This window comes from Lissotriton helveticus, chromosome 1_1, assembly GCF_964261635.1.
Source record: "Lissotriton helveticus chromosome 1_1, aLisHel1.1, whole genome shotgun sequence".
NCBI classification, from domain to species: Eukaryota; Metazoa; Chordata; class Amphibia; order Caudata; family Salamandridae; genus Lissotriton; species Lissotriton helveticus.
In genome coordinates this window covers 1351594608-1351619685 of record NC_136057.1, presented here as the reverse complement: position 1 = coordinate 1351619685, position 25078 = coordinate 1351594608, and the positions used below count along the sequence as shown (strand labels likewise).

Here is a 25078-nt window from a genome sequence, read left to right as displayed (position 1 = left end):
GGACCAGTTTAAAGAATGAGTTAATTCTGGGAGATACGCTCAACAAGAATGGGCAAAAGTGGCCTAGGAGAGGCACAGGTCAGGATCCAAGACCTCATAGCAGGGAAGAGAGAATGTACGAACGTGCAGAAGTATCAAACCAACACCTAACACTAAGCTGCACCATACCAAGACTTGGGAGGCGCACAAACAAGCTAAACATAACAAGTACCTACGAAACACTAAAAGTAAGGCAGCTCAAAAAGGGGGGAGGTTGGTCGATTATGGAAGGCAAGTATTGGCTAACGGCCTCCCAAAGTTCATCAGTTTAGTTATGGGACAACGGGTGCTCTGCAAATTGGGGGGGGGGGGTGCAGGGGAGGGGGGAGGTACCTAGGTTGGAGTTTCAAGATTATATGTTAATAGTACACTGTATTCAAGGTATATTCACAACACACACAGGGAAAGAGGGAGGGGAATTGAAGTGGTAAATAGAACACCTGAGGCGCCTCGTTATGTACAGATCAGGAATCTGAACAATGGCAATGACACAACGAAATCCCCTGACCAAGCGTCACCGATGACACACAAACCTGCCGAACATGATCTCTTGATCACGACCTGGAATGTCAATGGTCGAGGTAACAAAATCAAGCGTACTATGGTACTCCAGTATATTCATCGACATGCACCAGATAGAGTCATGTTTCAAGAAACACACTTGATGGGCAAAACCTGCAGAGCACTGGATAGATTTGGCTATAAACTACTGGCTCATGCTAGATTCATTTTCGGTCCAGGGGTGTGTGGATACTGGTCAGAGAGAAATTGCCGCTAGTGCTTCAACAAACATGGCAAGATAAGCTGGGCAGATATGTTGCACTCTCCGGAATATGGGAAGGCCGAGTCAATTATCTTTGCTCAGTATACATACCGCCAAAGATGCACTGGAACACACTGCCTGAGCTGAGCTCATTGTTATTACAATTGCCTAATGGGGTACTAGTATTGGGTGGTGACCTAAACGCAGTAATGGACCCCACAATGGATAACATATCACACATGAAGGGTGTAGGAGGGACAGAGACGCTAAAGACATTCATAGAGGCAATGGGGTTGACTAACATGTGGCGTGAGTACAACCCACAGGCCAGACAATATACATTCTTTTCAGCTCTACACCGTGGATATTCCAGATTAGATTTCCTGATACATTCCGTAATGTCAGGATGCTTTCGTGGAGCACTAAATAAGGCATGTGGCCTGTCCGACCATTCACCCGTAGAAGTGAGATTAATAATCCCCACCAGAACAAATGCCCTGCCACCCCGCATTGACCCCTGGCTTCTTAAGAATAAACAGTTGAAGGACAAGATACGCGAACACACAGCCCATTACTTCCAAGACAATCTGGGTTCTGTAGATTCACTGGTAGTGATCTGGGAGGCTTATGAAACAGTAGTAAGGGGACAGGTGCAGGCGCTGGCAGGAGGACATGACACACTTTATTTATTTATTTATTTGCGGGTTTGTATCGTGCTTGAATCCACTCCTGAAGGAGTATCTCTGCGCCCAAAAAAAAGCAACAATAGCATATAGAGGAAGAAGAAGCCAATCATGAGAAGGGAGAGTGTGATGGAAGAATACAAAGACCCTGTCACATTTTAAACAAGAATGTTTTGAACTTTTTCCTGAACGTCAGATGGTCCGAACATTGCCTCAACAGGAGTGGAAGTGTGTTCCATAGTACAGGCCCTACCACTGAAAGAGCTTTGCCACCCTGCCTTACCCTTCTTATCCTAGGAACTTGTAGGAGAAGCTGATCGCTCGATCTAACGGTACAGGCAGGAACATATGAGACAAATTTCTCTGCTAAATAGGAGAGTCCAAGTCCATGCAGACTCTTGTGGACTACACAACAGGTTTTGAATTTTACTCTCTGACGAACTGTCAACCAGTGTAGCTTTTCAAAAAGAGGTTTAGAAGGGGACCTGGGGGGGGGCATTAAGGACCAATCTCGCAGCAGTATTTTGGACCACGCACCAGGGTCTGTACCAGAGTCTTTCGAGTGAAGTCGAGAAGTAGTGGATATACCTAGCGGAGAAGACCTATCACGTGGAAACATGATCCCACCCGGCTATTTCCATGTTGTTTCAGGGATAGCTCATGATCCAGACGGACCCCCAGATTCTTCACCACCTGTTTTGGCTCAGGAACTGGGCCAAGATCAGATGGCCACCAATCTGGGGCCCATTGTAGCTTAGCCTCTCCAAACAACATGACTTCCGTCTTTCCCACATTACACTGGAGAAAGTTAGATGACATCCATTGCGAAACCGCCTTCATGCCATCGGAGAAAGATTGTTTAACCTCCGAGGTGAGGGATTTGTACAGGAAGAGGAGCTGGGTGTCATCAGTGTAGGACACTGGGATGAAACCAAAGGCTCTCATGATCCTGGCCAGGGGGGCCACATAGATATTAAAAAGGGTTGGGCTCAAACATGAGCCCTGTGGCACCCCCTTAGTGAACTTGACCTCTGCTGACCGGAACTCACCCATGTTAATACATTGAGGGGGAATTAGTGCAATTAGAAAAGAAGCTTGCAACCATGACAAAGCCAGATATAGGACTTGTGTGCCTGGCCCCATACACTGCATAAGGTATGGGTAGGTCACCCCTACTGCAGGCCTCACAGACCTAAGGCAGGGTGCACTATATCCTGTGTGTGGACAGATCTGCATGAGCAGATATGACCCTACAGTATCTGAGCCATTCCTGGATATTGTAAGTGTACAGGGAAGTCCTAAAGAGCGCATGGGCTGGATACTTGTCATTACGAATTTCCTAGCTCCATGATGGCTTCACTGTACCCTAAGATGTTTGGTCTCAGAAATCTTGCGTTAATAAATCCTCACTGATGCCAGTGTTGGATTTATTAATAAATGCACACAGGAAACCCTTTAGAGAGTCCCCTGAAAACCTACCAAGCACTGGTGGGGTCTCCGACTAGGAAAAGCCAGCCTGCCACCTCCAGATATGTTTCTGACCTCATGTGGTGAGAGCCTGCGCTCTCAGTGGCCCAAAACAAAGCCTAACCTTGGCGTAGGTGTGAAGCACCTCCTCCAGGCCTGAATGGTCTTCTAGAGTGGGAAGCTTCAAAGGCGGTACTACATTTGAAGTGCAACCGATGCTTCCCCAGATAGTGGGGGATGCCAACACCCCTATCCTGCTCCACATTTACCGGGAGGAGAGGCGGGAAAATTAGTTAGATCAGGAGGAGTGTCCACATTCAGCCAGCACCACCCCTAAGGTGTGGCAGGTGATGTAGACATTACTTTTGAAAATCCACCATCTTAAGATGGTGGAAAAATACCCTATAAGGGATAGGTAGTGCCTCTTCCTACAGGAAATGGTCACTTAGAGGGTGTAGACACCCTAAAAGTAGATAGTCCAAAGGCTACAACTTGTCTCCCCCCTAATGCCCTGAAATGTAGTAATTAGGTGGCCTCCCTGGACCTGGACCTTTAAATCCGACAGACACCAAGAAGAAATGGGCTAAGAAGAGCTGATGCCCGAGAACACATTCCCTGCTGCAGAGAAATCACCAAACCCTGCCTGTTGCCTTAGGACTCGACCATTGTGGTGTTTTGCCACGCCTTGTCACTGTGAGGACTCCAAGAACCCTGGAGCACCTCAAGTCTTCAACAAATTGCTAAAGAACCTCCCTTGGAGCAGACTCAGCACCCCTGCGACAAGAGGCACCAATCCGCAGACTCTGGACTTACCGACTTGCTGTTCCCCGACGACTCCGACAGAGCACCCAGACCAAAAGTAGTACACCAGCTCCTCTTGACATACGCTGCCAGGCTGACCTAACTAATCTGTATCAGGCCCGACCGGTCCCGGTAACTATGATCCAGCTGTGCTCCCATGGTCCTGAAGCCCTTGCAACCTGCTCGCCTGAGTGGGCCCCCTCAGACTTACCTGTAAGTCCCTTTGTGAAGTGTGTTTTCAAGTGGCCCCCTCTCCCGTAGCACACCAGCTACCAATGACCTCAGCACCCTGCTCCCGGCATAATCAGGTCCTCTCCTGAGAATACGCTGGCGGAACATTGGAACTGGCCTCGCTAACAACTGAAACTGAGAGGTGAACATTGAAAGTTGATTGTATGATTTTATATGCATAATTGTCTTTTTCCCCATTGATTTCAAGGACGTAATTGTGCACAAATGTGATTGATTTTGCGAACTCTAAAAATTCATAACTTTAAAAGCACTTACTGTAGAGCAAGGTTCTTTTTCTGAAAAATTATATTAAAATGTATATTATTTTTGCTAATTGATCTTGGGTTTATTCTTGAGTGTGTGTTACATTTATTACCTCTGTGATTACAACAAATGCTTAGCCCTACCCTCTGATAAGCCCCCACACAACCACAAAATAGAGTGTTAGTATTATCTTCTTTTGCCTCTGTAAACCAATAAGGGACTCACTGGACCCTCTGCACGGTGTACTTCATTTTAGTACACTATAGAGCCAGCTTCCTCACTCACTCTTTCATTCACACTTGTACACACTCCTATTATTACTCATTTTCCTCAATTTGACCACTCCTTCACAGACACTTGTAGGAAGGTGGATACCTGACTATGGTTACCCAAGATGTTTTGCCTTGTGTTTAGCTGGTTGTGTTTAGCTGGTTTTCAACTTAGTTGGCCTGGGATCCTGCTAATCAGGGCCCCAGGCTATCTGCTCTCTCTATAAAATGGACTCCATTTACCTTAGGTACATACCTAATTGTATATTGGGTCACCTTATAAGCCCCTGTATAGTGTACTATAGGTACCCAGGGCATAGGTGCATCCAAGGCCTACCAGGGGCTGCAAAATATCTTTTGCCACCCCTGGCTGGCCATCCAAACTGACACAACTGGCTGATCACTCAGCTGGGGCAAGGTCGTGTAATCACCCCTTGCTTAGATATAGTATACCTATGTCTAACCTTATATCTGGACACATATACACCTATAAGTCACTCCTATGGCAGGCCTTAACAATCCTGAAGGCAGAGTGCTTGGTTTTATGTGAGATGGTGCTCTAGCATGAGCTGAGCCTGTCTACAGCTTTCGGATCCATGTCCTTATAGCTGTTCTGGGATATTGCCATACCATATACTCTTAAGTGCATTATGTACCTCGCGGTCAGATGCTATCTTTGGTTTGGCTTTATTAAAACATGTCGTGTAAGGTGTCATACGCTTTGGAATACTACCCCCTCGCCAATTCTGGTGACGGGGGTAGCATTCCATCCTTCTAGAGGGAGAAGACATGTTCCTTCCATTAATCCCGGTTAAAGTTAACCAGAGCCTCAGCATAACAAAATGGATGCTGCTGCCACAGACACAAGTCTGGCCTCCTGCTGCTGGACGAAACTCCGGCAGGGGAAGCCTGGACAATAGGTTTCCTGTCACAGGGAGGTGCTAGCACCACCCCAGACAGGAGATAGTGGATTGGGGCAGGGAGGGCTGAATGAAACTAGACACTGCCTGGGGCACACAAGGTGTCCCATGCATAGGCCAGTTCAAACCGGTGCTGGGGCACTCCAGCCCCAGATCTGGTGCGAAACTGGACAAAGGGAAAGGGGTGTAACCACCCCCTTCCTGGGTCCCACCCATAGGAGGGACCTAGCAGGTAATCCAGCCCCTAGATTTGGTATATAGGTAGGAGCTGAGTCCCAAGACTTTAGATAATCCTGACTGAAACTCTGATACGAAACTCTGGACCCTTCGACATCCTACTCGACGTAGAAGACTGAAGAATCTTCCTTGTGGTCATGGAGTGACCACCCTGTGCAAGCAGGCACCATCAAGCGCTCAACTGTTTGCTTTGTTGTTGCTCCCGCCGGAGCTCGAACGACAAAGCCTGACAAGAACCGGACTTCCAGACATCCAACAGCCCGATCCACAGCCCCAGCAAAGCTGAGACCCGTGGAGGCGACGAGAGACGTGGGACCGGCCATCTTGGAAAGCCAGCGAAGTGCTTTCCGTGCAGCTCCTGAGGCATTAGGGATTGAGAAGCCCCAGCCCCGAGCATCTTTTGCACCAAAGATCACCTCTCCACACTCACCGAGTGCTGCTTGGGGCCCTTTCGCATTTTCCTGCTCGACGCGTCTGTCCGGTCACTTGCCCGTTGGCTAGTGGCCTCTGTGACGACGAACCTTTGATTTTCCAACGCTGGTCTGGTTGCTCTAGACTGGCCCTTGCTCCCCTGAAAAGGAGCAGCCCATCAGACCTTGCTGGTCTGATCCAGAAACCATCTTCGATTCCTGCGTGGGTTGCATTTGCCAAGGCCTGTTGACTCCGAATCGAGAACCGACACCGCCGACAGCGAGAGCCTTCGTGGGACAGTTCGTGTCCAGCACCTGGTCGTCGTCGACACCTCCTGGTCCACGTGGCAGCGGAGACAAACTTCACGACAGCACCTGATCGCATCCCGACATCGCCTGGTTCCATCCTGGTCACTGGCTAGTGACCCAGACTCTGTCCCCTCTGCTTTCAGGTACTCTTCATCCTCGATCCACCCTTGGATCCAACCGGACTCTTCTCTCCTGGTCGCCTGCAGCATCTTTTCTCCAAGGCTCCATCGAACTCCACGACCAAACCCGACGCACTTTGACACCTATGCACCCGCTTCCTGTGGGTGAGATAACGCGAGTACTGTGGTGCTCCTGTAGCGGTTTACATCCCTAGTGTCCTAGTTTCAAGTGGTTACGTTCTAGTCCAGTCGGAAGACTCCTAAATCTCTAACTTTCGATCTTTACGCACCCATTGACTTCTATGTGTGCACGCGTGTGCATTTAGACACTGCACCGCATCCTGTGGGCCTCCTGCTCCCTAACTGCTGTTAGGCCAGTGTAGCCTCAGCGATTCCCAAGGCCCTAGGCCTTACCATTGTTCGTGACGTGGTTCTTATACCACTATTTTAGTATATGGTTTTACGGGCCACCAGGGCCTATCCATATTTGTGCAACTTTTGTATGTTATATTAAGTTCCTTGTTATGCGCTTGTGCTCCTGTGCTCATAAAGAGTTCAAGGGGTTGTTCAGAAATAAATACATATATATATTTTGAATATATAACCTGTGTGGTGTCCTTTCATTTGATATTAAAAGGTTTGCATATGGTAAAACAGCTGGCTTCACATGCCCAAGCCTGCTTTGTCCATGCTACCACTAGGATAGCTGGTCTATAAGGTTGACTTTACAACCATCACCATAAGCGTTGTTTGGACTGGTGCAAGGTGCTCACTAGAATAGTGAACATCATATACCAGGCCAACTTCTCACAACACTCTCATCTTTACTCACACATAGACACTTAGACTCAGTCAGTTTCACTCTGACTCACTCATTTTCGCAGTCTCACTCATTCTCACCTAATTTCCCTGAGTCTCCCCATAACTCACTCATCCTCCTTGATACACTAAGTCCTACTCATCATTCTGATTCAATCTCACTGTGACTCACTCATACTCATTCGGACTCATTCAATCTCACTGGGAATCAGTCCTACTCATTCACAGTTAGCCTCAGTCATTCTCGCTCTGTCTCTCTCATTCTCACTGATTCACTCACTCATACTCATTCTGATTCACTGAATATCACTCTGACTCATTCATACTCACTCAGAATCCCTCATTCTGACCAAAACTCACTAATTTTCTTTCTTTGACTCACTTCTACATTGACATTATCACTTTAACTCACACGTACACACAGACACTCACATATACACACTAGCTCACAGACGCGCAAGTTACTTACCTTCGGTAAAAATATATCTGTAAAAAACAGTAGTTAGTGTTAGATTCCTTACCTTAGAATATTCCCAGGCGTCAGACTGGATCCGGAAAGTTTTGCGTAGCAGTACCCCTGTGCGTCGGTAGGCGTCGTCTGCAGCTCCGCATCCGTCGTCGGCGTCGTGGTCACCGGGATGACGTCGTCGGAGAACTTAGACGCTGCCCTCGCACACTGACGTCAGTTCTTGTACATAGCTTTCCGCGCCAGGAACGCAGAGCCATGCCAGAGACTGACACTGGTGCCACAAAACTAGGGCCCTCAAAGGGAAATACCTTAACCCTAGATATCGATCCGCAGAATGGGGAGGATAGGTGGGGCGGTAAGGAATCTAACACTAACTACTGTTTCTTATAGATATATCGTTACCGAAGGTAGGTAACTTGTGCATCTAAAAGAAACAGGTTAGTGTTAGATTCCTTACCTTAGAATAGATACCCCAGCAATACCAACCCCGGTGGTGGGTCTGCGGACCATGATTACACCAGAAAGTCCTGGAGGACAGAACGGCCAAAGAAGCCATCTCTCCGGACTTGGCTGTCCAGGCAGTAGTGTCTAGCAAACGTGTGCAGCGAGGCCCATGTAGCTGCCTGACAGATGTCCTGCAAGGGGACTCACCGACCCAGGGCAGTAGTAGCCGCCGTGGCCCTAGTGGAATGGGCCCTCAGCCCAACCGGAGACTCTTTCCTAGCCAAGGAGTAACAGACCTTGATGCACAACACAACCCATCGAGAGATGGTCCGTTTGTGCCCTGCCCGCCCCTTCTTCGTGCCTACGTAACCAACAAAGAGCTGGTCGTCCACCCAGAACTGGCGTGTGCGATCTAGGTAGAAGGAGATCGCACGTTTTGGGTGCAGACGGTGGAGCTTCTCTTCCTCCTTAGAAGGTACGGGGGCGGATAGAAGGTGGGCAAGGTGATGGACTGCCCGATGTGAAAGGTCGTAACTACTTTGGGCAGGAAAGAAGGACGAGTTTTTAAAACAACTTTGTCCGGATGGACAGAAAGAAAAGGGGGCTTAGAAGAAAGAGCCTGGAGCTCACTCACTCTCCTGGCAGAGGTGAATGCAACCAGGAATGCAGTCTTAAGAGTAAGAAGATGAAGAGGGCAATTGTGAAGTGGCTCGAAACGAGCTCACATCAGAAATGTAAGAACAAGGTTCAAGTCCCACTGAGTCATCACTAAAGGAACAGGAGGGAACATGTGGGTGATGCCCTTCAAGAACCTATTAACAATAGGGGACTTGAAAAGAGAAGGCTGATCAGGAAGCCTCAAGAAGGCAGAAATGGCAGAGAGGTAGCCCTTAAGAGTGCCCAGAGCAGAGTCCTGCTGGGCAAGAGAAAGAAGGAAGAGAAGAACCTCTGAAAGGGGGGCAGAGAGAGGATCTACAGCCTTTGCTGTGCACCATGCCACAAATTTGTTCCACCTGCAGGCGTATACCGATTTTGTTAAGGGACGCCTGGCTGCCAGAATCACATCACATACTTTAGGAGGCAAGTCAAATGGCCTCAACTGCCGCCGCTCAATCTCCACACATGGAGGTGGAGGCTGGACAGGTTCGGGCGGAGGACTGTCCCCTGCTGCTGCGATAGAAGGTCCTCCTGAAGAGGCAGACGAATCGGGGGATCGACTGGCATGCTGAGTAGCTTGGGATACCAGTATGTTCGTGCCCAGTCCGGAGCCACAAGGATGACTTGGGCCGGGTGGAGGACCATCCCCTGCTGCTGCGACAGAAGGTCCTCCTGAAGAGGCAGACGAACGGAGGATCGACTGACATGCTGAGTAGCTCAGGATACCAGTACCTTCGTGCCCAGTCAGGAGACACAAGGATGACTTGGGCCCGGTCGCGCCTGATCTTCTTCAGCACTCTGGGCAGAAGTGGTAAAGGCGGAAAGGCGTACAACAGACCGCAGCTCCACTCGCGATGAAAAGCGTCTCCGAGTGAGTGCCGCCTTCGAAATTCCAACACGCAGAACTGATGACATTGCACGTTCTCTTCAGTGGCAAATAGACCTGCCAGGTGTTGAACCACCAGGGTGACGCCCTGGTGTTCCAGCGATGTCCAGAGGCGCAGAGCCTCCAGACAAAGGGTCCACGACCCCACCCGCCCTATTTGTTGCAGTACCACATGGCGGTGGTGTTGTCTGTGAACACCTGCACTACACTTCCCCGGACAGAGGAAAAGAATGCTTTCAGTGCAAGCCGGATCGCCCGCAGCTCCAGAAGGTTGATGTGGAGCCGGGACTCCGCCGGAGACCAGAGGCCTCTGATCTCCCTCTCTCCCATGTGGCCCCCCAACCCAGGAGGGATGCATCTGCCACCACTACGTGCTCCGAGTGGGGAAGGGAGAGAGATCTGCCGCTGCCCCAATCGCGGTTCGTGAGCCACCACTGCAACTGTCTCGCAGTGCCCTCCGAGATCCAGACGTAGTCGGACAGGTTGCCCTGATGCTGTGCCCACTGAAAGTTCAGGTCCCACTGCAGAGCCCGCATCCGCCACCGGGCGTGGTGCACCAGCGAGTGCAGGAGGTCGGCCGTAGTCTGGAGGTGGGAGATGACTGTTTGGGGCGAGCCCGCCTTCAACAAACAATCATCAAGATAGGGGAAGACTGAAACCCCTAATCTGCGCAGATGAGCTGCGACCACCGCCATCACTTTCGTGAACACCTGCGGGGCGCTGGTAAGGCCGAAGGGGAGCACGGTAAACTGAAAGGGCTCGTGCCCTACCGTGAACCGCAGGTATCGCTGGTGGGCCGGCAGGACGTGGATGTGGAAATACACGTCCTGCAATTCCAACGCTACCATCCAGTCTTCTGGGTCAAGGGCAGCTAGGACCTGAGCCAAAGTCAGCATCTTGAACTTCTCCTTCCAGAGGAAGCCGTTGACGCTCCTTAAATCCAAGGGATCACTGACATAATATCGACGACACAAATATCGAGATACACAAATATCGAGTCAAAAATATCGATTGACAAAATATCGACTCCCTATCTTCAAACAGGTAAGTACCAAAATATCGACTCCAAAATATCGACTTACAAAAATATAGACTGTCAAAATATCGATTTTTTAAAATGTCTTAAAAGTAAGTTAAAACTAATATAGTAATAAATATATTTAATATAAACTTAGAAATAATTATTAAAAAAATATAATTTTAATAAATAATTTATATAATTAAAAAAATTATATCACCAAAAATTACACACACACACATATATATATATATATATATATATATATATATATATATATATATATATATATATATATATATATATATATATATTTTTAAACATATTATTAAACATATATAACATTTTAGAAAATGTTTAAAATTTATTGTTACAACTATAGTGAGTTCAACATTAGCAAAAGTGTTGGATAGCGTAGAGGTAAAATTTACTACTCCCACTCCAGTGGGTGCAACAGTAGGGAAAGCGCTGGATAGCGTAGAGGTTAAAATTACTATTCCCACTCCAGGGATGTATGACGTTACAACGCATACTTTTACAACGCCTACCATTACAACAAAACTTTTACAACGCAAAAACTTTTTACAACGCATACATTTACAACGCAAGATTTTACAACGCATATACCTTTACAACGCATACCATTACAACATAAGTATTGGTAAGTATATAATAATTTTTGGAATATAAATTAATAAAAAATATTATAATATAATTTAATATAATTTAATTTTATTAAATAAATGTAATTTAAATGTAATTTTACCTTATTTTTACAAAGTACCCCTGTACCCCAAAAACCCAAAACTGACCCTGAACCCTAAAAATACCCCTTTACCCATAAACTGAAAACTGACCCTGAACCCTAAAAATACCCCTTTACCCGAAAACTGAAAACTGACCCTGAACCCTAAAAATACCCCTTTACCCAAAAACTGAAAACTGACCCTGAACCCTAAAAATACCCCTTTACCTACAAACTGAAAACTGACCCTGAACCCTAAAAATACCCCTTTACCCCAAAAACTGAAAACTGACCCTGAACCCTAAAAATACCCCTTTACCCAAAAACTGAAAACTGACCCTGAACCCTAAAAATACCCCTTTACCTACAAACTGAAAACTGACCCTGAACCCTAAAAATACCCCTTTACCCCAAAAACTGAAAACTGACCCTGAACCCTAAAAATACCCCTTTACCCAAAAACTGAAAACTGACCCTGAACCCTAAAAATACCCCTTTACCTACAAACTGAAAACTGACCCTGAACCCTAAAAATACCCCTTTACCCCAAAAACTGAAAACTGACCCTGAACCCTAAAAATACCCCTTTACCCAAAAACTGAAAACTGACCCTGAACCCTAAAAATACCCCTTTACCCAAAAACTGAAAACTGACCCTGAACCCTAAAAATACCCCTTTACCCAAAAACTGAAAACTGACCCTGAACCCTAAAAATACCCCTTTACCTACAAACTGAAAACTGACCCTGAACCCTAAAAATACCCCTTTACCCCAAAAACTGAAAACTGACCCTGAACCCTAAAAATACCCCTTTACCCAAAAACTGAAAACTGACCCTGAACCCTAAAAATACCCCTTTACCCAAAAACTGACAACTGACCCTGAACCCTAAAATTAAAATATTTATCAATTAATCAATTATAATTAATTACCAATAATATTTTAATTAATTACCAATTAATAATTAATTAACAATTAATTTTTTAAAAATATCAATAAATAAATTAACATATTTAATTAATTATAATTAAATTACTTCCCACCCTATTCCCCTATAAACCCACAACCCGCTACAGAAAATAAATTACTAAAATTAAAATATTTATCAATTAATCAATTATAATTAATTACCAATTATATTTTAATTAATTACCAATTAATAATTAATTAACAATTAATTCTAAATTATTATCAATAAATAAATTAACATATTTAATTAATTATAATTAAATTACTTCCCACCCTATTCCCCTATAAACCCACAACCCGCTACAGAAAATAAATTACTAAAATTAAAATATTTATCAATTAATCAATTATAATTAATTACCAATTATATTTTAATTAATTACCAATTAATAATTAATTAACAATTAATTCTAAATATATATCAATAAATAAATTAACATATTTAATTAATTAGAATTAAATTACTTCCCACCCTATTCCCCTATAAACCCACAACCCGCTACAGACTTATATTACACAAAAAATAAAAATTATTATTAACTTACCTTAAATTCGATATTTTTGTTGTCTATATTATGTCTAGTCGATATTATGTCCATTCTATATTTTTGATTCGATATTATGTCCATTCTATTCGATATTAATTTTCTCTAGTCGATATTTTTGTTGTCTATATTATGTCTAGTCGATATTATGTCCATTCTATATTTTTTACTCGATATTCTGTCCAGTCGAAATAATTGACTCGATATTATGACTGTACACCAAATCCAAGATAGGGCGTAGGCCCCCTTTGCCCTTCTTGGGTACCAGAAAGTAGTGGGAATAGCAACCACGTCCTACTTCTGGCCCAGGAATGCGCTTGACGGCCCCCTTGGCCAAGAGGGCCGTAACTTCCTCCTGCAGAAGCTGCAAGTGATACCCCGACATGCGGTGGTACTGCGATTGCATGGCTGGAGGGGTCGCCTCGAAGGGGAGGGAGTAGAGCCTTCGGACGATTTGCAGCACCCACCTGTCCAATGTGATGGAGCACCAGGGGAGGAGGTGATGGGTACCCTGCCCCCCACTGGCATTGAATGGGCCTGAAAACTCAGACTAGAAGGATTTTGAGGCAGATGCTGCGGGGGCGGGTGTGGACTGGCCTTGCCTGTGTCCCCCGGCACAGCCATGGCGGTTACCACGTCCGCAACCGCGTTGAGGTGGGTTCTGCGGCCTGTGGCTAGCTGGACATGAGGGGGCGCCCCTTCCTTGGCCACGAAAGGGACGAAAGGCGGAAGTCTGCTGGCGTTGGCCGAGGCCCAAGGACTTGGCCATAGCCCTGGAGCCCTTAAAACGTTCGAGCACGCTGTCCGACTTGTCACCAAAAAGGCGATGGCCATCAAAGGGCATGTCCATAAGGGATGCTTGGACATCGCCCGAAAAGTTGGCAGACCTCAGCCAGGCGTGGCGGCGAACCGCCACCGTCGTTGCAATCCCCCTGCCAAGCGAGTCCATGGTATCCAGCCCACACCGAATGGAATATCATGCTGCGTCCCTTCCCTCCGCGAGAACCTGGGTTAGCTTTGCTGCGGCAGCACTTCCGCAAACGTATCCCACAAAGAGTGAGAGTAACGGCCCAAAAGGCAGGCGGTGTTGACCGACCGCAACCCTAAACTCAGTGAGGAGAACAGCTTCTTACCGAACTGGTCGTACCTTTTGGATTCCCGATCCGGAGGGGCGTCGGGAATGCGGTCTGGGAAGTTGAGGCCTGGATCACCAGGCTCTCAGAGGTGGGATGAACGGACAGGAAACTGGGGTTGCCCGGAGACAGGCGGTGGCGTCGGGCCACGTTCCGATCCACAGGGAGGACTGTGGAGGGCTTGGACCAGGTGCGCAACAGAACGTCAGTGAGGGCCTCGTTGAACGGCTGGAGCGGCTCCGAGGTCCGAGGAGCTTGCCTGCGGTTTGAGTACCTCAGTGAGGAGGTTAGTCCTCACGGCAGCGACTAGGAGCTCAAGAGCCAAGGCCTTGGCTGCCCGAGTCAACACCACGCTGTACGCAGCCCCCTCCTCCGTAACCACGGTTGGAGGGGAGACAAAGCCAGTGTCAGGCAAAGTGTCCAGACCACTGGCCTCCCCAAGTTCGTCCATCCAGTCCTGACTCAACTGGCACTGCAGTGCCAGAGGGTCCTCAGACCCCTCCCAATTTCCCTCGTCCTCCATCTCCTGAAGGTCAGGAAGAAATGATGGAGCCGGATCGTCGGTGAAGGGCTCACCTATTGGCATCGAAGACAGCGCCGGGCGGAGCCGGTCCGATGCCGGATCCGGACGAGGGTGGGGATCGGGGACGACGACGCCCGAGGACGGCGCTGGGGGCGACACCCTTGGTGACGACTCCGGCAGAGGGGTCGTAAGGCCTGGATCCTGAGGAGCCCAGCGGCCCCGGGACCAAAGTCACCGCCGACGCCGGGGCCGAAGCACCCAACGGCACCGGGGCCAAAGCCGCCGGCCCGCTTGGGCTCCCAGACGGGTATGCGGGGCCCGAAGGCACCTCGACGGGACCCAACGGAAGGAAGCGCGACCTCATGGCCATGAGGAAGGCGCTGAACTCCTCCGGCGTCGCGTTCAGCCCAGGGACCGGCGGGTGTGTAGCTGGACGCGGCGCTTGCAGCTCCGGCGGAGCCACGTGGGCGGTGTCACCCGAACCCCCAGCCATGTCGCGCGAGCGTCGGGGGGAGTCAGAAAAGCGATGTCGCTTCTTCGACTTCTTGTGCCTCAACTTACCTGAGGACTTTGAACCCCATGAGTGGTGTTGACTCGCCGAGCTGTGATGACTGTGGCCCCGTGACTGGTCCCTCGGCCTCCTCCTGGACCGGGACCTCGAGCGGCGCGGGGCCGACTGCCCGATCTCGAGTCACTTAATGGACCGCTCCCGCCTAGCTTTCGACGCCAAGGCCCGGCAGTCGGGCACGACTTGTCACCATGGTCGGCCCGAGGCAATAAAGGCACCGACGGTGGGGGTCGGTAACCGACATCAGTCGGCTACAGTCGTCACAGGGCTTGAACCCGGGCATCCCTACCGGCAACGGAGTCGATAAACGACTCGAGAAGATCCAAAATAGATCGAAAAAAGTTAGTCAAAAAGTGACTAAGGAGTACTGCTCTTCCCGGATCTGCGCTTGCTGGTGCGGAAAAAAGAAGACCTGACGTCAGCGTGCAAGGGCGGCGTCTAAGTACTCCGACGACGTCATCCCGGCGACCACGACGCCGACGACGGGCACGGAGCTGCAGACAATGCCTACCGATGCGCAGGGGTACTGCTACGCAAAACTTTCCGGATATTCTAAGGTAAGAAATCTAACACTAACCTGTTTCTTTCAGATATACACTCTCTCACACACATAATCAGTCTTTAAAGGCATGTTTACTAACCTTGCTGCCTGTGCAGGTCCCGTTTTGACACCTGCTGCTTCTTTCAACTTCTGACACTTAAAACTAAAACCTCAAACCTGCGCAGCCACACATTCGAGGTTTTAGTCTCTGCTCATTCACCCCACCCTTTTCCAACTATGTGACGAGTGGGGAAAGGGTGGCGTGACAGGCTGTCTGACATGTAGCCAGGGGCGCGGCTGGGCTTAAACCTGCAACTCCAGAGGCTAACTTTATCGCTTTATAACTTCACAGATTGGGAGGCAATGAGGCGTGCCAGGGAGCCGAAGCCAGGGCTGGCGGTTTCACCAGAACTGAATAATCTCTGATGGCTGATACAGGAGCCTTAGGTCATAGTGCGCCTGCGCCAGACATCACATTCTTCCAAGCAGAGCTGTCTGAGGTAGCTGCTGGACGGCATTTACTTTTTATATCAAGAGTGAATAAAAGAATATTATTCACTCTTGGTATACCGGGGGGTATCCCTGGAGCCCTAAGGGGAAAACTGCCACTTATACTAAAGCTGGAGAACCACAGTTATTGGTAATTAGGTTTTTTCTTCAGCATTGGATCTTTCATAGATTCACATGCTTAAATCAGAATAGTAAGCAGTGTTAACATTTCAGTTCTTTATATACATTAAGTGAGAATGGTGGGATAGACAGGCTCACCTTATTTGAAAAGATGAACAGCCTGCCCCACTCCTGCATCTGCTTTCAGGCAATAGTATCTGGTGAAGGTGTGTCTGCTTCGCTGTGGTGCTTGTCGGCAAATTTCTACCAGTGGCACTAATGTACAGAGGGCTGATGAGGGGGCCATGCTCCTTGTGAATTGGGCTTAATCTGGCAATCGGATGGATCCGGCCAATTATAGGCCAATACCCTGCTTCCAGCCTTCTCTAAAGCATTAGAGAAGCATGTTAATAAGGCCCTACAAAGACACATCGAAGATGGCAATCTTCTCCACGAATCCCAGTCCATCTTCAGAGCCAATTTTAGTGCTGAATCAGCTTTACTAGAGGTGACGGAGTCCATCAGGGACTTCTTGGATCAAGGAGGCAAGGCCGTTCTGGTTATTCTCAATCTTTGACACTGTCCCTCATGTTAGGCTCCTAAATAGGCTCAAGGACATTGGCCTACGTGGAATGGCCCTATCATGTCTGTCCTCCTTCCTGGGAGAGGCATCTCAGACCATCTGGCTCCCTCCGTTCTCATAACCGATATCATCCTTGGATGTGGGTGTCCTCCAGGGTTCCATCCTTAGCCCCACCCTTTTTAATATCTACCTATCCCCCTTGGCATCTATGGTAGAGGAAGAGGGTGTCACGATAATCTCTTATGCTGATGACACTCAGCTGATTTTTACCTGTGACAATGGGTCAGACTTCGAAGCGGCCAAGATTAGGACTTGCTTAACAAAAGTATTTAACTGGCTGAAGATTAATCAGCTAAAGTGCAACCCAGATAAAACTGAGGTGGTTTTCTTTGGTTGCCCAGTTATCCCAAAATAGACCCTCTGCTGAAATGGAGAAAGCAAAAAATCAGGGAGTCATTATAGATAAAGCACTTTCTATGCAGTCTCAGATCCAGAATCTTACTGGTACCTGTTTTGGTATACTTCACATGCTCAAAAAATTCCTGCCACTTCTCCCAATGGAGAGCAGGAAGATCGTGGTGCAGGCACTGATAACCACAAAACTTGATTATGTCAATTGCCTGTATCTGGGCCTCCCTAAATTGCTGATCCAGCAATTGCAGGTGATTCAGAACGCGGCAGCCAGAGCAATTACCAAACATAATCCATGAGCCAGGATGACTACGATTTTTGCATCCCTTCACTGGCTCCCCATAAAAGCACGGATTGATTTCAAAGCCCTTACCATCTTCTTCAAGGCATTCCATAAAGTAGGTGCAGGCTATTTAACTAAAAGAGTCTCTCATTACTTTCCCTCGAGGCCTCTACGACCTTCAAATGCCAACCTGGCCTGCATCCCCAAGATACGCCTGGCTCGCACAGGAGGCAGATCCTTCGGCTATCTGGGTGCTAATCTGTGGAACAGCCTCCCTGAAGCCTTGAGATAAAATACAAATCTTCTGTCCTTCAGGAAGAACTTGAAAACGTGGCTCTTCAGTCTTTAATCGGGTCTCTCTCACTCCTTCCCACTGTTGTCAAAGGCGCCAGGACACTCTAGTTTGAGTAGCTGTGCGCTTGAATAATTTCCACATTTCATTTAATTTCAGAGGTCTTCCTGCTTTTGTGTGACAGAAGGCTATTGTCGCAGCTATGTGTACACAAGAAGGCTGTGGAAAGACCTTTTTCCAGTGCCTAGAGGGTTGAGAGGATCATAGGTTGGAGTAAAATCCTCCCACATCAAATTGTTAAACCACGAAAAATACTCCAAAAACCACACAGTGGTCAATCAAAATCACACTTAAATGGGTAGGGGCGAAGTATGAAGTATGATGATTGGTGTATAACTTCACTAAGGGTGAGCAAGGAAGCAATTCCTTTTTGTTTAGTTACCCTCACACACCCTAGTGGTGTCATGCTTCATCATCGGGTCACCCCGACGCCTACAAGTTGGGGTGGGCTCAACCACAGTGTTGGGAGCTCTTTGGAATAGTTGAAGACCAGGGGGGAATTAAAGATAAAAAACCTCGGACAGATCCCCAGTTTTCCTTTATGCTTGGGTATGTCAGGGTTATTAAAAATCTTAAAAAACGGGTCAATGGGAGTATTATGGTCCTATGACCCTGGTGCCAACATGTTTTAGTCCATATGCGGCCTTAAAGGTCCTGGACTTTCTTCAGGGCAATGGTCATCCACTCTGGGGGACAATGAGGGGATTCCCTATCCTGTCAGTAAGTAAAGGGCAGAGTAGCTGATCCTTATGTGTGTAACAGATAATACATCTGGCATGCATGGTTCTCCATCTGTGAAGAGAACAAAGAAAAACAACAAACAACATTGTATGAGCATATTGTGGCATTTCCTTGATGCTGTTTTCCATATACGTGCGTTGGATGGAGACCAAACCAACAAATGCCATGTGACTATGCAAATAGATGTGTTCAATCTTGCCCAAACATGTGCCACTCACATTTTTATCTGTACATAATATTGCTACGTAGCAGATTATTGTTTGGTTGCGATTTTGCTCGCATACTGACACTACTGCATGCCAGAGTGTGCGCATTACAAAGTGTAGAAAACCGTATATCAATCTCTGTCAACAAATCTGCCATTATTCATTGTGAGGTTAAAAATTACAAAGGTGCGACTGCTAATGTAAAAGTACTCATTACACTCGTAAGAACATATACATATTTGCTTACCCAAATTGCGGATAGTAACCGTGTCTCAGGGGACCGCTCGGCCTGTTGGGGTAGCTCTGTAGTCAAACCCTATAGTGTGTCCCATGGGGGAGAAAGAGGTTGAGTAAGTGATCGATGTTAAGGATTACTGAAGGTGAAGCCTCTGTTACGCGGTACTCCGACACTGATTATTAAGGTTAAATCTGCTCAGGCGTCGGATTTTAACCGTGGGTACGAACCCAGTTAGTATGTGTGACATATGTATATTTGTCTTGGGCCTAATTTGTCCAATATTATACTACAGCGCATTTGGAATGCACAGATGATGTGTGTGCTACAGATCGCGTGTTTACTCAAAAAGCGGTGCCGGTACTGGTATTCGGCTGTGTGCCTGATAATCATAATATATACATTGAGATGGTGCATTATAACAACCGAAGTGGTTCTCGGGATAGAGGGTCTCTTGTTGTTAGACAGTGGAGTACCTGAATAATTCATCTGTTCAGTAGACTCCATGGTATGCAGTCATTCAGCCCCCTTTTGTGTGTTTTTAACCAATACACCCACTGCTGTTCCTGTTCTAGGAGTCTGCAGTGCAGATTATCAGTGCTTTTAACTTTCTCTATAATTGTCCACCTAATCTCTGTGTCTTTATGTTGTTTTTCTTTGTAATGCGCTGTAAGTTTTGTCGCTGTTACTGCACGACATATCGTGCTCCTGTGTTCACTAATGCTGACTTTCACCTTACGGCTAGCCATGCCTATATATGATAGATTGCATGGGCATTTGATCAGATAGACCACTGATTCAGAATTACAGTTTGTGTGTGATCTTTGTTCCCATGGGAAGTGAGGCCCAGATCCAAGCTTTTAGTGTGTTCTGTGAAGGGGCATGCTACACAAGACCCGCAGGGGTAATGTCCCATGACTGGTGGAGTGTTCCATAGTGTCAACTGACTCGTGGTTATGGGTGTCAGTGTGTCAGTGCACACAAGTGCATCTCTCAGGCTTGTATTTTTCTTAAAAGAAAACATAGGTTTCTCATAGGGAAGTTTATTAGATGTTAATCTGGGCCACTATTCGTTGATTATTTTTTCACGTCATTTGATGAGGAGTTGTACGTGGTAACGCATATTAATTGATCTGGTTGTGTTCTTATGTGAGTTTCTAGTAGGGCCTCTCTGGGGGTATTGCGTGCTCTCATGTTTGCTCTCTCTGTGATTTTTGTAGGATACTTCTTTTGTTTCAATTTTGTGGTGAGAATCTCAGCTTCTTTCCTGTAAGTTTGAAGATCAGAGCAATTTCTACTCACCCTCAAGAATTGACCTACCAGCAGATTTTCCCTAAGGGATTGTGGGTGTGCACTGTCAAATCTTAACAGGCTATTTTTGTCAGTGGGCTTTGCGTAAAGGGAGCTGACAGGGGTACCTCCTGCTGCTGTTAAGGTGACGTCCAGGGAGGAGATTTTTTCTCTGTGCATAGTCATGGTGAAATGGAGGTGGGGATTTAGATTGTTGATCCAGGTCTTGAATTCGTTAAGACTGGCAATCACTGCTCCCTCTAAGCCGCGCGCCTAGGCACGCGCACACCTATGCCTCCTGTAGCGAGCATTTAAAAATGTAGACCCTGCGCAGGCATCTGAGGACCTTCGCGCCGCCGCTTTTAAAATGCATGCGGCGTGAAAAACAGTCAAATTGTGTGCCTTTTGTGAAGGTAATCGTGTTAATTGCAGCCCCCATCACGCGCTGCAATTAACATGATTACTTTAACAAAGGCACACTATCTGACCTGCAGCTGTGCCATCACTGAGGTGTTCAGCTTCAGCGCAACAATTACCTTTGCAGTGTCTGTGTAGCAAGCACATCTAATGAAGCGTTGAGGAATTTGTGTGCATCCTGTTGCTCGTACCCTGCTAAATGCCGTGCATGCGTCCACACCAGATCCAATAACCTATGGGGAGTGTGAGGAGATTGGTGCCCAGAGTAAAACTCCTGAAAGAGGGTAGACATTTCACAAACCATACATGAGCCTGGGCTTTGCATTTCACATTTGTGCCGGTCTAAAAGGAAAAAGTCTTGCAGTAGTGGAGTGTGGGTAAGTGCTTGAACGATACAGTTAAAAAAAACACGTATTTCCAAGGTTGATCAGCCCTCGTAGACCTATGGTGCAGCTAGTGGTTATTTTTCTTCTCTTGGGATTATATTGCAGCAATTCTAATTCTCGTTTTGTTTGCTCCCACGTTGAATATTTTTCTCCAACTCCTGTCAATGTATACTGGTAAGGAGAAACCATTGTTGGGGTGAAAGCTTGTAGTTTCCAGGCTTTCCGTAGTTCTTCTCTGGCAATTTGTTCCATATTAAATGTAATCTTGACACATAAAGCAGTATATACCCCCATATAAAAGGTCTATGGCTAAATTATGTCGCTTTACTTTTGCGTGCTCGTGGATATGTTTCTTTGTAAAAAAGCCTAAAAAGACACAGTAGTGGAAGAGGGAAGTCTGTTCTAGTGGGCACCACACATGTGACAAATGCAAGACTTAGCCTTGTGTTTCCTGGTCTTGGGTGCCGCTCCACACGAAGCACTGCACTGGAAGATAACGCGCAGGTTCTGCTTCCAATTCTCCACCTTAAAGCTGTTCACATGGGAGCAGCTGGCCAGGACACATGGCAAAAGGCACATGTGGCACTGGGGGGGGAGCCTGGTAGAGAGTAACAACACAGTCACGGATGGAGGATGGGGTGGGGGCTGGCAGTGACTACACAGTAGCTACAGGGGAAAGGGGGTGGTCCTGTGCTTGGAATAGGAAGTGCAGTCCTGCAATTTGGGCTTTGTGGTCTGGTTGGGTGCAGGCTTCAAGTGAAGGTATATCTGAGAGGAATCAGTCTTGTATGTTGCGGTATCAAGAGGGAAGGGATTTGAAATGGAACATACAAGAGGGTAGCAGCCGTGTTGGTTTCTTATGGAGAGGGTGGGATGCGAGCATATGAAGCAATCTCTGAACTAAAAAGCACCATTCTAATTGTGACGTTAATGTGCCTCTGGAGTAGGAGTATTGGGTGGGATAGGTACATGAGAAGGAAGGGTAGATGAAGGGAGAAGACGGGTAGGGGCGCCTGTGATGGCAAAGTCTCTCAGTGGGAGAGCCAGCCTCTCTCGTATACCACCGCTTCTCTTCACCTCAGCGGCCCGGCCCCACTCGCCAGCAGCACCGTGCAGCTCATGGAACGGCAGCTCATCCTCCTTTACAGACCAGAGGACACACCAAGCAGTCGCCTAAAGACCGGGTGCCCGCGCAGCTCGCAAGGACTCTCTAATTAATTGGTGGGCAGAGGGAGGGGTCCAGGCTACACTCCCCACTGCTGCATCAGCCACACTCTCCAAGCAGCACACCTACAAACATTTGTAAACTGGTTTCCGAGGTTAGTTTTTCTTCTGGTTCCAGTAACCCCTGAGCCCCCACCCTGCCTATTTCTGTGCGGTAGTGTGAGCATCCATTTCATGAAAAGAAATATAAAGTAGGGTTGCCAAAAGAAAAATGCCAGCCAGGGGCGGCACCGGGATTCGAGGGGACAGTGCTATCCTGGTTCAGCTCCTTTCTGGAGAATAGATCACAAAAAATAATGGTCAATCAAACCCTTTCAAATGCAACTGACAATACTATAGGAGTTCCTCAAGGCTCAACGCTATCTCCATCACTTTTCAATCTATACGTAGAACCTCTTACGGAAATACTTCAAAATGCTAACATTGCTTACCATATGTATGCTGATGACACTCAGCTGTACATTAAGGTTGCGTCGACTGAAGATTTAAAGACAATGAACATTGCTCTAGCAAGAACACTTCTATGGCTAACCAAGAACCACCTAAAACTTAATCCTCAAAAAACGGAATTCCTCCTGATTACTCCTAAAAAAAGCAAAACATTGATTGCTGAATGGTCCAACCTCATCACAGCTCTAAAGTGCACTCCGAAGATTGTGGAGTCAACTAAATCTCTGGGTATCGTTCTGGACAAAAACCTTAATATGTCTGTACATATCAACACAATGGCAAAAAACGCCAGGTTCCACTTAAGCTACTTAAGAAAACTAAAGCCTTTCTTAAACAAAACAGACCTCAAAACAGCAGTTCAGGCATTGGTCATCTCAAGGATTGAATACGGTTGCACAACCTTAGCCGGGCTCCCTAAGATCTCAACAGCCCCACTGAAAGCATGCCTTAATGCAGCCACAAGACTCATAGCGGGATCCAAAAAATTTGACCATATCTCCCCCCACTTGAAAGCTCTCAACTGGCTTCCTTTCGAAGCACGAATCCAGTTCAAGCTGGCATGTGTCACACACAAAGCAATTCACAACAAATATCCAGTCTACCTCGCCAAGAAACTCACGTTGTCGGGAGGGTCCCGTTCCTCCAGGAGCAATGCTGATCTACTACTGAAACCGGCGCGCTTCCATAAGAAAAGAACTTATGACCGAGCATTCTCAGGGGCGGCACCGAGAATTTGGAACGCCCTCCCCCCGGAGTTGAGAAGAATTCCAACCATCGCAAAATTTAAAAAGGAAGCAAAATCGTTTTATATGAGGAAATTTCTCCCTTAAATCCTTATAACTGTACTTCTTTTATTTCATTCGGCCTGGCTGGTAGAATTTCCACACAAGCAACTCACTGTACTAGGTTGAAATGTTATTCTAGTTTTTATCTCATTTAGTTCCAAAGACTTTATAGAAATCTATATGTGAACTTTTTGGTTATGTTAGCTCTTACGGATTTGCTAATACGTAATCACCTATGGCTAGTAACATGTAAAGTTAAGAATGTTGTTTATATGCTATTGTAAAGCGCTCTGATACCCTGTGCAGGGTCATGTTCGCGCTATAAAAAACACTAAAAATAAATAAATAAATAAAAAATGTATTGTTTGAAAAGCCTGCAAAGACCTTGTCTTGACACTAAATACGGTTATAAAGAATAAAGTATGTATTCATTTATAATTTGACTTTTCTGTCTTTATTCCCTTTAAATCAGTCATGGACCATTCAGGCAGCCCTAGAACACAATTAAAAGTGCTTTCTATTTATATTTGCTGCACAGATAAGTGCTGAAAATACGGCTTTAGGTGACTATTTATTTTTGTACTGTCTGGACATTAAAATAATGACCTGGCAACCCTAATCATAAAACTGGAAGTTTGTTGCAGGAGCAGCACATTATTTATTTCCGCCACCCTCGATCCCTGATTAACCCCTTAATAGCAATTATTTAACTTGCATCTGAAGCCCTATGCCACCGTCAGTAACACACTGAGTTACTTCAAGTGTCTGGGAGTGCACCATGTGTTCAGACAACTTTCACGCTCACCATGCACTCACAGCGAACACAATGCACTCACACCATTCACCCGCTCACCCTGCACTCAAGTGATCACTCTGCACTCACAATGCACTTGTACTGTTCATCCTGTACCTCACCCTGCAGTCACACGAGCACACTACTCAACCTGCACTCATGTGACACTTCACTCACCTGTCCCCCTTAGTGCTCAATCTGCAATCTCACTCAAACAAGCCCATCACTAACCATGCATTTATTCGTCCCACTCAGCACTTACATCCGCACCCAAATTCATATGGTCACCTCACTCACCCTGCAGTCACTCTTCTTACCCTACTCTCACATTGTCGCATTGCTCATCGTGCACTCACATGGGCACTCCTGCCACCCACACAGCGCAGAGTGTTAATGTGCATGCTACAAAGAACGTGTACCATGCAGATCACAGAACTGAGTGTTAGTGAACTATGACAGCGCTATCAAAAATGAAATGTTTGT

General features: G+C 46.9%; 1 protein-coding gene and 1 pseudogene across 2 annotated transcripts in view; both read right to left on the bottom strand.

The window, feature by feature from the left end:
• MEI1 (meiotic double-stranded break formation protein 1) overlaps positions 1-25078 on the bottom strand; it is a 3250839-nt gene that overhangs the window by 2523726 nt on the left and 702035 nt on the right. The window lies entirely within an intron of this gene.
• On the bottom strand, positions 21006-21922 carry LOC144803605 (ubiquitin carboxyl-terminal hydrolase 22-A pseudogene; annotated as a pseudogene).